Source organism: Amblyomma maculatum, chromosome 1 (genome assembly GCF_055883805.1).
Source record: "Amblyomma maculatum isolate TAMU_Amacu chromosome 1, ASM5588380v1, whole genome shotgun sequence".
Classification (NCBI taxonomy): Eukaryota; Metazoa; Arthropoda; class Arachnida; order Ixodida; family Ixodidae; genus Amblyomma; species Amblyomma maculatum.
In genome coordinates, this window is record NC_139344.1 from 267,987,165 (window position 1) to 267,996,940 (window position 9,776).

The following is a 9,776-nucleotide window of genomic DNA, read 5'->3' on the forward strand; positions in this document are numbered from 1 at the left end:
GGAAAGGGTGCGGCGATGATGCAGTCGCGACGCTGGTTGTTTTTGCATAGTCTCTAGTGTTCTCGCGCTGTCAGTCGATGGATAAAAGCGAAACGACGCACCTTGCTTGCACGCCGTCTAAGGAAAAAATAAACCTAAAGGGCAATTCACCACTGTCCTACCGCTACAGCCACCGCTCTTTTTAACGGCAGCACAAAGCAGTGGCTGAGTCAAGGGAGAGGTAAATAAAACATTCAATTCCTAGAAATGCCTCCTGTCGGGAAAGCTGTCAGCACTGCTTTTTAACGCCAGTTCAAGCCTGATGTCTTTAGTCTGACTGCGACTAAGTATGCCCTAGTTCTTCGCACAGAATTTTTTGTGCATTTTTTTTTTTCGAAGTATTACAGGTGCGGGCCTTTGATTCAGTAGAGTGGTTATGCGTTATTTATTCCCTAAAATCACTGCATGCTAGTGCTTCTGCCCTTTTACGACACATCCTTTCAGCTTTTCTTTTAATCATTTGACCTGTCTGTCGCATAGCCACCGTTCATTTAAAAAGCCAGTCAATACATATACCTTGTTTGTTCTTTCTTTTTTACACAGAATTTTTTTAGTTTAACGTCGGCCCACCTTTAAAGTGTGAAATGTATTTACGCCTTTGATCGAATTTTTTCAGTGGAAGCCCCTAAGTAGATTGGGAACAAGGGAGTAATTACTCATTAACGTCCTACCAAGCGCAGCCATGCGGTTGGATTTTTCAGAAAATTAGTCATGGTATGGAGATCGAAACCGGGACCACCGCCTTTCCAGGGCAACTTAGCTAACCCGGACGGTCAGCAGATCAGATGGTAAGTGTTGTATCCCGAGCATCAAAGGACGCCCATAATGAGCCTAGAGTCTGAAACTGATCTGAGCTTTCATACTATCCTATATCCCTTCATCCCCCGTCTCCCACGAGTACGATGCAGTCAAGCGGGCAATTTCCTGGTTTACCAACTTGCCTTTTCATTATGCTGTCTCTCTTTTCTCTATCTCTCTCACTGTCTACCGTTGTTTTCTGGCACCCGATCGGGGCATAGATGCAAGTATCAAAACACATTGCAAACTACCAACTGAGCTTTTGTATCGTCGCCTAATTTTGTACTTCATATCCATAACGTAAATGCTTCGGAGTGAAGCTGTCTCAACAGGGTAATGAGGTGTCTGCGCCGATTTAGCCATGAATGAGCGATATACGGTCTATGCGCTCAATGGCATTCTGGGAATAAGCCGGGGCCAGGTTGAATGCGATCCGCGGAGACCGCACTTCGACGGAGGCGGAATGCAAAAATCTTTTGCACCCTAATCGCGGCATATGCGGAGAATCCCCAGACGGATAAACCTTCGCTACAATGTACCGCGTATCCTCTACAGTGATTTCAATATTCGTACTTCGTTTTGTTTTACGTGTAGTGTACTCATTCGACGAATGTTAGCAGTTATGGGACGCAAAAAAAAAAGAGCAACTACGCCGCCAGGGAGTTCAGCTAACAGGTGTAACGAATTGGAAACCTTCATCGCACGATGCGTGGTGATTGGCTGCGCCGCAACACCCAACTTTCCCGCAGCGCGTTCTTCGTCGCTTGCGCTCCTTTTACGCACTTCAGGTGGCTGCTGCGCCCAGCCAGTCGTTGCAAATAGGCCGGGACACACGGGCAACACGATGATATCTGCTGCTGACAGGCTGAGAAGAATGTCGCCTTTGGAAACACCGCAACGTTTCTCGGCCGATTAGGGCGTTCGCGATCACCACCGAGACAGCAAGAATAATGAAACATTAGCGCAACCACGGAAGGGCTACGTTAACGGGCGCCGTTGATTGCGCGCGTACGCGCTGTTTGTGCAGACAGTGGTGGGGAGGAAACTAGAGCAGTCCGCATCATGATCAACAGGATCTTTGACGCACGCCTGTCGTCAGAGGAGATAATTTCCTCCTTGCCGCGCCGCCAGGAAACGACTCTTTTCCAAAGAGTGCGGTATCCCGAAGACTCCAGTCTTCCATAGTGCCCTTCTCTGCAGTTACAGGGCGTCGGAGGTCAACGGCCTTTCTTGATGAAAGTGCGAAAGGTCACGTATCATATGCGCGCCATGCGGCGGGAGTGGCATAATCAAAAATGCAAGACCGACTCGCCGCAGCAAACGCACACATTAAGCCTTTATTCCACTTTCAGTATGCAGTGCATTATCCCTACTGAACTGACCATGTGCCTAAGCAAGCTACAAATGACAAGTGATGTTCTCGAGAAAATTCGCTGCGCTAGTCGAGTTGGGCTAACACTTTCTTGATAGGGCAAAAAAAAAAAAAAAAAAGACTTAATGGAAGCATAGACAAGCAACCAGCTGCCGATACTAAACACCTAGATGAGGAAGCACTAATTACTAACCAACATACACGAATAACAACGGCAACAACGTACATCCCTGGTCCTGTGGCCAAATGCCGCACAATAGAGCAATCATGGCACCAATAAACCAAGCGGCCTTTAAATGATTTGTTGTAGCGGTAGAGAAGCTTATTGAGTTAAGGCAAAAACTTTCCTCGCGACTGGCGAAAGCATGCAGTATGCACAGAAAGTGTGAACTGGAAGTGGAGGGCTGCGGAATAATGTCGGCCCCCTGGAGATCTTTAACGTGCTCTGAGATCGCACAGCACACGGACGAAACGCAAAGGCGCCCGCGTGCTGCGCAATGTCAGTGCACGTTAAAGATCCCCAAGTGGTCAAAATTACTGCGTAGCCCTCCACTATGGCACCTCTTTCTCTATTTTCGCTTTCACTCCCACCTCCCTCCCTTCCCTTAGTGCGCAGTTCAGGTGTCCACCAAGAAGTATGGCAGATATTGCGCCTTTCTTTTCCTCTAAAGCAATTTAGAATTCTACCAGTAGTATATATATATATATATATATATATATATATATATATATATATATATATATATATATATATATATATATATATATAACGTGATTTCGCATCAAAACTGTGACACAGCCGTTCTTTGTGCTGCGAACTGGGTGGTGTGATACCATAATTCGCTGCCGATTTAGCATCGATCTGCTAGTCAAGTCGGAGGCTAGTTTGTGATATGGATTTTAACCGACATCATATTCACATACCTCCGTTTGCATGCGTTAATTATAAATGTCAGTGTCCACCGAGAAGTGAGGCAGATGTCGCCTCTTTCTTTTCCCCAAGGGCCAAGCTAGATGTGCCAAACTGTGCCAGCCTCTCATGCTAAACCGCCGAGCATGGTTCCGAAAAGTGTTTTCGCGCGTCTCCGCGCACTCCCCTACAAGTGAATGCTGTAGCCTGAAGGCTTTTGACGGGGGTGTACAACATCGAGGTGACTATCCACAGGAACTTTCAGAAGCCAGTTGCGCAAATGGAAGATACACAAGTGCATCTGGGTGAACATATAGGTACAAGGGAGAGAGGTTTGTGAGCGGTTTGTCGAAGCTTCGTTGCCCTCCGTCATAGTAAGAATTTTGTACATCTGAACTAATTAGTATTTCTTCATCGCTTAGCGACTCCCATGGTAGACTCAAATGCCAGAATTGCTCTCACAGGAACTGACATTATTTACCTTGATGCACACCAATTTATGAATATAGATATTCTGCATACCACGCTGTTGAAGTACAACCTCCAGATAAGTTCATCGAACATCTTACATCAAGCAACTGAGTGCCCTACATACGTAGCGAAGTGACCGAATAGCCGAGCCTATACCAGACTAGTGCGGCCGAGCGAGGTGCAAAGAAAGAGCTCGGGTGGAAATGCACATTAACTCTAATCGCGAAAAGAGGCTCTCTCCGGAACGAATAAAGCAACTCGTAACTGAAGATGGTGGAGATTTGGCGCCATCTGCTTTAATTGATACCACGCGAGCTAGTATGCACTGCGGGCCAGCTCGGCGCTTGCCGGTACAACCCCCGATCAATGACGGTCAGCGAGCGCCAAGGACGGATCCTCATTATTGCTAGCTTGAGCTTTGCTAGAAGCCCGGTACATTCCCTGTGGAGTTGTGCATTCGTTTAGTGACCTTCCTGCCAGTAAACGAATGCTCGTCGCGTGAAAGATTACAGCTGACAATGAAAGATGAGTGTTTCAATGAAAGCATTCTGGTCACTTCTAAGAAATGGTAAATATTTTCATCACTGCAGACGTATGTTTGCGATTTATATATATATATATATATATATATATATATATATATATATATATATATATATATATATATATATATTGCCTCGCTCGTCATATTTTGCTTTGGAGCGTGGAGCTCAATTTTATATAAACCGGAAGATAGATATTGCCTCAGTTCATTTTGTATCCGAGGGCCTGAGCTTTCCGCACTTCCGAACACCTATACTGGCACGCATGGTCGCTGTTCGTATGTCTTATCAGAGAATTTCTGACTTGTACACAACGCAGGCACCTTGTCTGAAATTGCTTCTGTGAATGTAATTGTGCATCCTGTTAACGCTCATAATCTTTCCTGAAAGGCTACCCTTAGAACCGAAAAGAAAATGGCGTCTTTTAAATTTTATTATTATGGTTAAACCCATAGACCGCGTGCCTAAAGCACACTGCGCTTAACCCACAAGAACCTATTTATTCTTTGGCCACTTTCTACAACGTGGTCGGGCTATGTGATTTCGTTGTGTCGACAAGTCAGCTTGTTTAAACCTGTCGCAGGGTTCACATTGAAAAGCTGACACACCTGCCCGTCTTGCTGTAGCATGTACCTCCTCACTGTCCTTTGTACTGGTACAGCGCGCATCCGGGCTTTTTTCTGCACCAAGGTATGGTGAAGGAGGGTTGAAATCTGGGTCAGGTGGTACATAGTCAGAGAATAAAAACCAGCCAAGGGACGAGGACGAAGAAAGACGATGTACACTTCCGTGTGTACATCGTCTTTCTTCGTCCTCGTCCCTTGGCTGGTTTTTATTCTCTGACAAGGTATGGTGGCTCAAGCAACGTACTCGGAACAATGTCGCAGCTTTGGAGTAAGTACGTAAAGCCATGGATTGTTTACTTTTGATTAATGTTGTCTCACTGCTCGACGGGCGACCAGCTAGGTAAATCTATGGAAGAAACGCTCCTCGGCCGCCTGCTTAAGTTACAACTCACAAACGGCAACTATTATGACAAATTTGCGCTTTTGTGGTTGGGCTTGAGCTCCGTCCGCTCTTTCATTAGTTTAGCACATTCATGACTTGTTCATTGTTCTGCACGCACATGAAGCTCACGTCTGTCCCGTTTGTATAGCGAGCTACGAAGATTTATGCCTTATAAAATGTGACGACCCGTGTTAGCGCGTATGTCCGTGTGGCGCTGCTTGCGCTTATATAGACAATGTGAAGGAACGAGGTTGGTGTATTGGCGGAAAGCCACAAGGAACAGATGTTAGATATTAAAATTTGGTCTCCCCTTTTTTTAAATGATACTACATTGACGAAGGCAGGTGTTACGGTGTTCACGATGCTGCTAAAAAAAACATGTATGTTTTGTAGTGTTTCAGGCGTATTGTCGCTGAATGTGACTTCTGTAAAAACAATCATCGCTATAACGAGCAGAAGTGACCCGATATGCAGTCACGCAAATGATTACTGTATCCTTGGAAATTTGTATGGAAGACTATAGCTTTCTGTTTCCTCACTCCGCACGGGAGACTCAGCATGAAGGCAGACAACGTTGTAACAATTGCGCTTTCTTCATAATTTGTTAGGTACGCGAGTATATATACTTTCCACGTGAATACACCCTGCACATACTCACAGCCGTTTCCTCATTGCAGGTTACTCAATAGTGAAAAACTGGGCTTGGTATCTGGCGTTCAAGCGAATCTCCCGATGCTGACAACTCACTTCTCCCAACGCTGACGGTTTCGAAGGCATGCCAATGAGGTCAGCGGCCGCAACTCTAAGACAGACACTGATGCGCTATGCAGATGAAAGACATTGAGGGAGAGCATAAAATATAGTTATCATTGTAAGCGCATCTCTTTGTAGTCCATAAATCAAAAGTCGGTGCTTTAGGAAGTCACAAGTGTGGGATGTGTTCTCTTTGCGCTGACCCACACTAGCCAACCTTGTCTGTGATGAAAACTGATAGGAATACGTCGCAAACGAATGTGATAGGACGCTATCAATTGAGAACGACAAGCACTTCTCTTAGTTCACCCAGGACGGCTTACATTTAAGTCTACCGGATGAGTCACAGATAACTTAACTGACTAATAATTATGAGCAGTAATAACAATACGCAAAGCGCAGTAACTGTAAAAATAGTTCCACCTAATTGAACAGCAACAAAGGCTGGTATTTTGTGAACTTTGGTTAAAAAAAAGGCCACTGACGTGATTGCAGAACGAAGCAGGCTCTGAAAGAGCGTACTTCGATCGTATCGATAAACTCCAGCTGGCGACATGCAACTAGTTCTCTGCGAGAAGACCCGAAAAAATCCAAACTTACCGACGCTGAGAAGTAGAAGTTGGCGTCACGGGCCGTAATCCAGGCTGAAGCGCCGAAAGACAGGCAACGCGCACACGCGCCCGTACACAACGCAAGTGAGTCCGTGCTCCGGGATGCGGCGGAGGCGCCGAAGCAAGCAAGCGCGCCCTTGCCGTTGTCAGATGGGTTGCGGCCGTGCGCGCGGAGCACAGGATCGTAACTAGACGGCAGCGAGTTGCTCGCCGACGCGGTGCGCGCGCGCGCGTCGCCGCATTCGCGGGAGCCGCCGGAGAGGAGGAGGGCTCCCTCGAGAGAGAGGGAGACGGTGACGTCAGGGGGAAGATGCGAGCCTCCTCCTCTCGAGCGTCCCGTCCCGGCTGCGGCAACCCAGCTAGTCCAGCGCCGGCAGCATCTTCTGGCGCCGCTCGCAGCTTGCGCGGGTCTTCTTGTTCGCGCGCCGCGGAGTTCCGAGCGCTCCGCGCGTTCGGCCGTGTGCTGTAGGCTGGGAAAACATTGTGACTCGCAGGAATCCACCGCCTTCACGCACATCGAATCCGTCTTCTTGCCCTTTCGGGAATGCGAACGAAGGCAGCAGTGAGCGCTGCTGTCTGGGAAGTCTGAAGCTTGTCACCCCATAGCGAAAGGGCGAACCGAGGAGGTCATATCAGTGAAGCTGTTGGTGGCTCGTCAAAGCGGTGTCGCTTGAGAGAAATGTTGCGTTAAGGCGAAATTAAACACCCATCATTATCGCATCATCGTAATCAGATGAATGTGCATGCGGGAAGAAAAGTGCAGTACTGAATATAAACCCACTTCAATTCTAAGCCCCACGTCCAGATCAAGCGTCGCGAAATGAAAGACGACTTGACTCCAGTGACGAACTTTGAATCGTTTGAAACCGTCTAAATCTCGGCTGTCTGTCCCTCCACATTTAAGGACTTTCCGGACCAAATTTTGGGGGTGGGCCGACAAAAATTTCTGGTTTGGGCCAAGTCGGTTTTGGACGTGGGTCAACTCAATTTTTATTCAATACTGCGCCAGGTTTCGAGCCGTCTCGTGGTTCTGGCGGAGGCCACCCTTGACCTTGAACAGCCGAGGAGGAGGAGGAGCAGAAAGAGAAGAAGACTGGTAACTTACGCTCTCGCGTCATAATCTTAAAGGGTGAGCTTAAGTGTCCCCAATAATGTAGCACCTTACACTGATAGGGCGTGATAGGGGAATAATGTAGCAGGCAAAAGAAGCTTCCGCCGTTGCTTTCGCAATTTCAACTAGGGTTAACCAGTGTTAAACCCCAACAAATTTTTATTTAATTTCAGTTTTCGAAATTCGCAGTCATATTTGAGGGTTAGCCGCACAATTTGATGGGGGGTCAAGCCCGATAGTCAACCATCGACTTTAAAGGGCAATGCGATAGCAGTGTTATTTCGATCCATTGCGCGCGGATGGGAGTTGAAGAAGAAGGCATATACACAGCGCGAGAGAGAATTGCAGTAGAACACGCGGGGTGATCGGCATCGACGATTACTCGCTTCCGACTAAAAATACCTGGGTTCGAATCCGCTCCACTCTGACGGGTTTCTGTTTCGTTTGACAGCTGGTATGCCAGGCTGACAAGGTATCTTCAAGGATAAAAAAGAAAATTTCCGAGACCACTGTGCAATCTACGCTGCAGAAATACGAAAACCGGAGCGTTGCTGGTGCTCACCGTGGTTCATGTTTGCTCTCATTATCGTTATCAACTAAATACACCGTTATTAACATTGTTACTCTCGTCGTTGTCAACGCTACTGTCATCCCCACGGTATACAAGGAGAATTATGATGTACGTTCCACGATCCCGGGCGATAAAGCGCTCGGCTGCGGATCCGAGGGATGGAGGTTCGATTCCCGGTGGAGACAGGATTTTTATTTTTCTGATGACATGATCAGGATGATTGACAAGTGACACATCAACGCACAGATCCCGCGTAACTCTCGCGCACGGGATTTTGTTCCTTTAGCCTAGAAAGGTTTTCGCCTTAAAAAAGCTCGCTAACCTTCGTTCGGATTTACACCTCGGGGAGTTGTGCTCTCGCACTAAAAGGGATCACGCAAATTTTTGGAAATAGTATCATCGGTTATGGCGGCTGCATCAACCTCAGGTAGTTAGGCACGCTTCAGAGAGATAGGTAGCGTCATTTTAAAGGAAGAACAGTGACTCACGTCGAGTGCTTGCAGCAATCATCACGGAAAATGTATGCCTTATTGAAACAGAATGCCAATGGCTGATATGAAGCATGACAGCATTCACTTGCCACGTCATGCGTGACCAACACGCCAGAATGACATGACGACCGCAGTGCACTTTAATCTGGCTCTCGTAAGTTCCTGTTGTCAATGGAGCATAAATGAAAATTTTTACTAAGCTATATTTATAACTGGAACCTATGTGGGTTCAAATTAAAAGTGCAGTTTGATCCTCCGAAATTCGTAGTTGAGATTTTTTTGGAGACGCCAAGTCGTTGTTGATTGCAGAGAGAGAGAGAGCATCCTCCATTTTCAAAACAAAAATTTTCAATGTCTAGCTTCTCTATCGACCACGCCAAATAATTACATATGCGAAGTGACCACCATGCAGTGTTGTGATTAATAAGCAGTAACAAACTGCATCGCACTGAAAACAGCATTGGCGATTTCTGATCACCCGAGAAACACTAATTCTGCGCCTCTGTTTTGTCAAGCGGCGGCTCACGGTTTTAGAATGGATTATGAATGTCAAAACTTACAAAACGTGCAAGCGCATACGGTACTGTGTCGTCATCGTTATGCGTGACACTCAAGAACGCCAAGAAGAAAGCAATGAAGTTCGGATGTCTGGTTAGCCACCCTAACTTGGCAATACCTTGAAGAACGAAGAACAAATGGACGAAGTCAATAGAGAAAGGCTCGCAGTTGCGCACACAGGAAGCGTTGTATCGCTTGAATCATTATTATTTTTTTTTTCAAAGTAAAGTTTCTCGATTGGAGGAGGCACCCCCTCCCCCCCCCCCCCCCCCCCTCCCCTCCCCACCCAGCAGGTAAATAAAAAAAAAAACAAAAAAAACCATCCCCTAAAATTGTAGTCAGCAGCTACGATTCTTTCAAACAACATTGGTGCGCATGAAATTCAAATTTGTTTAACTATCGTTATAATGCAGTGTCCAACTACAAGCCGATTGAAAACCCTTGGTTTAGAAAGTGGCGATCTTCTTTACTACAAGGAGTCTCTCCAAAAAGCACCTTGCGTCTTTCTCCTTCCGCTAACTTCAGCCTGGAAACGTTAATA

The 9,776-nt window shown here is 46.6% G+C and overlaps 1 protein-coding gene across 5 annotated transcripts in view; it reads right to left on the minus strand.

Annotated features, from left to right (window-relative positions):
* LOC146206494 (fibroblast growth factor receptor 4-like) overlaps window positions 1–6,745 on the minus strand; it is an 85,115-nt gene extending 78,370 nt beyond the window's left edge. For 3 of the 5 annotated variants that reach the window (XM_084591211.1, XM_084591213.1, XM_084591212.1), the window contains exon 1: window positions 6,494–6,743. The gene's annotated coding sequence lies outside the window, so the exon portion shown is untranslated. Of the gene's footprint in view, window positions 1–6,493 lie in introns of all 5 variants that reach the window. The other 2 variants (XM_084591216.1, XM_084591214.1) reach the window with 2 other exon arrangements.
* Between the last annotated feature and the right edge of the window lie 3,031 nt (window positions 6,746–9,776).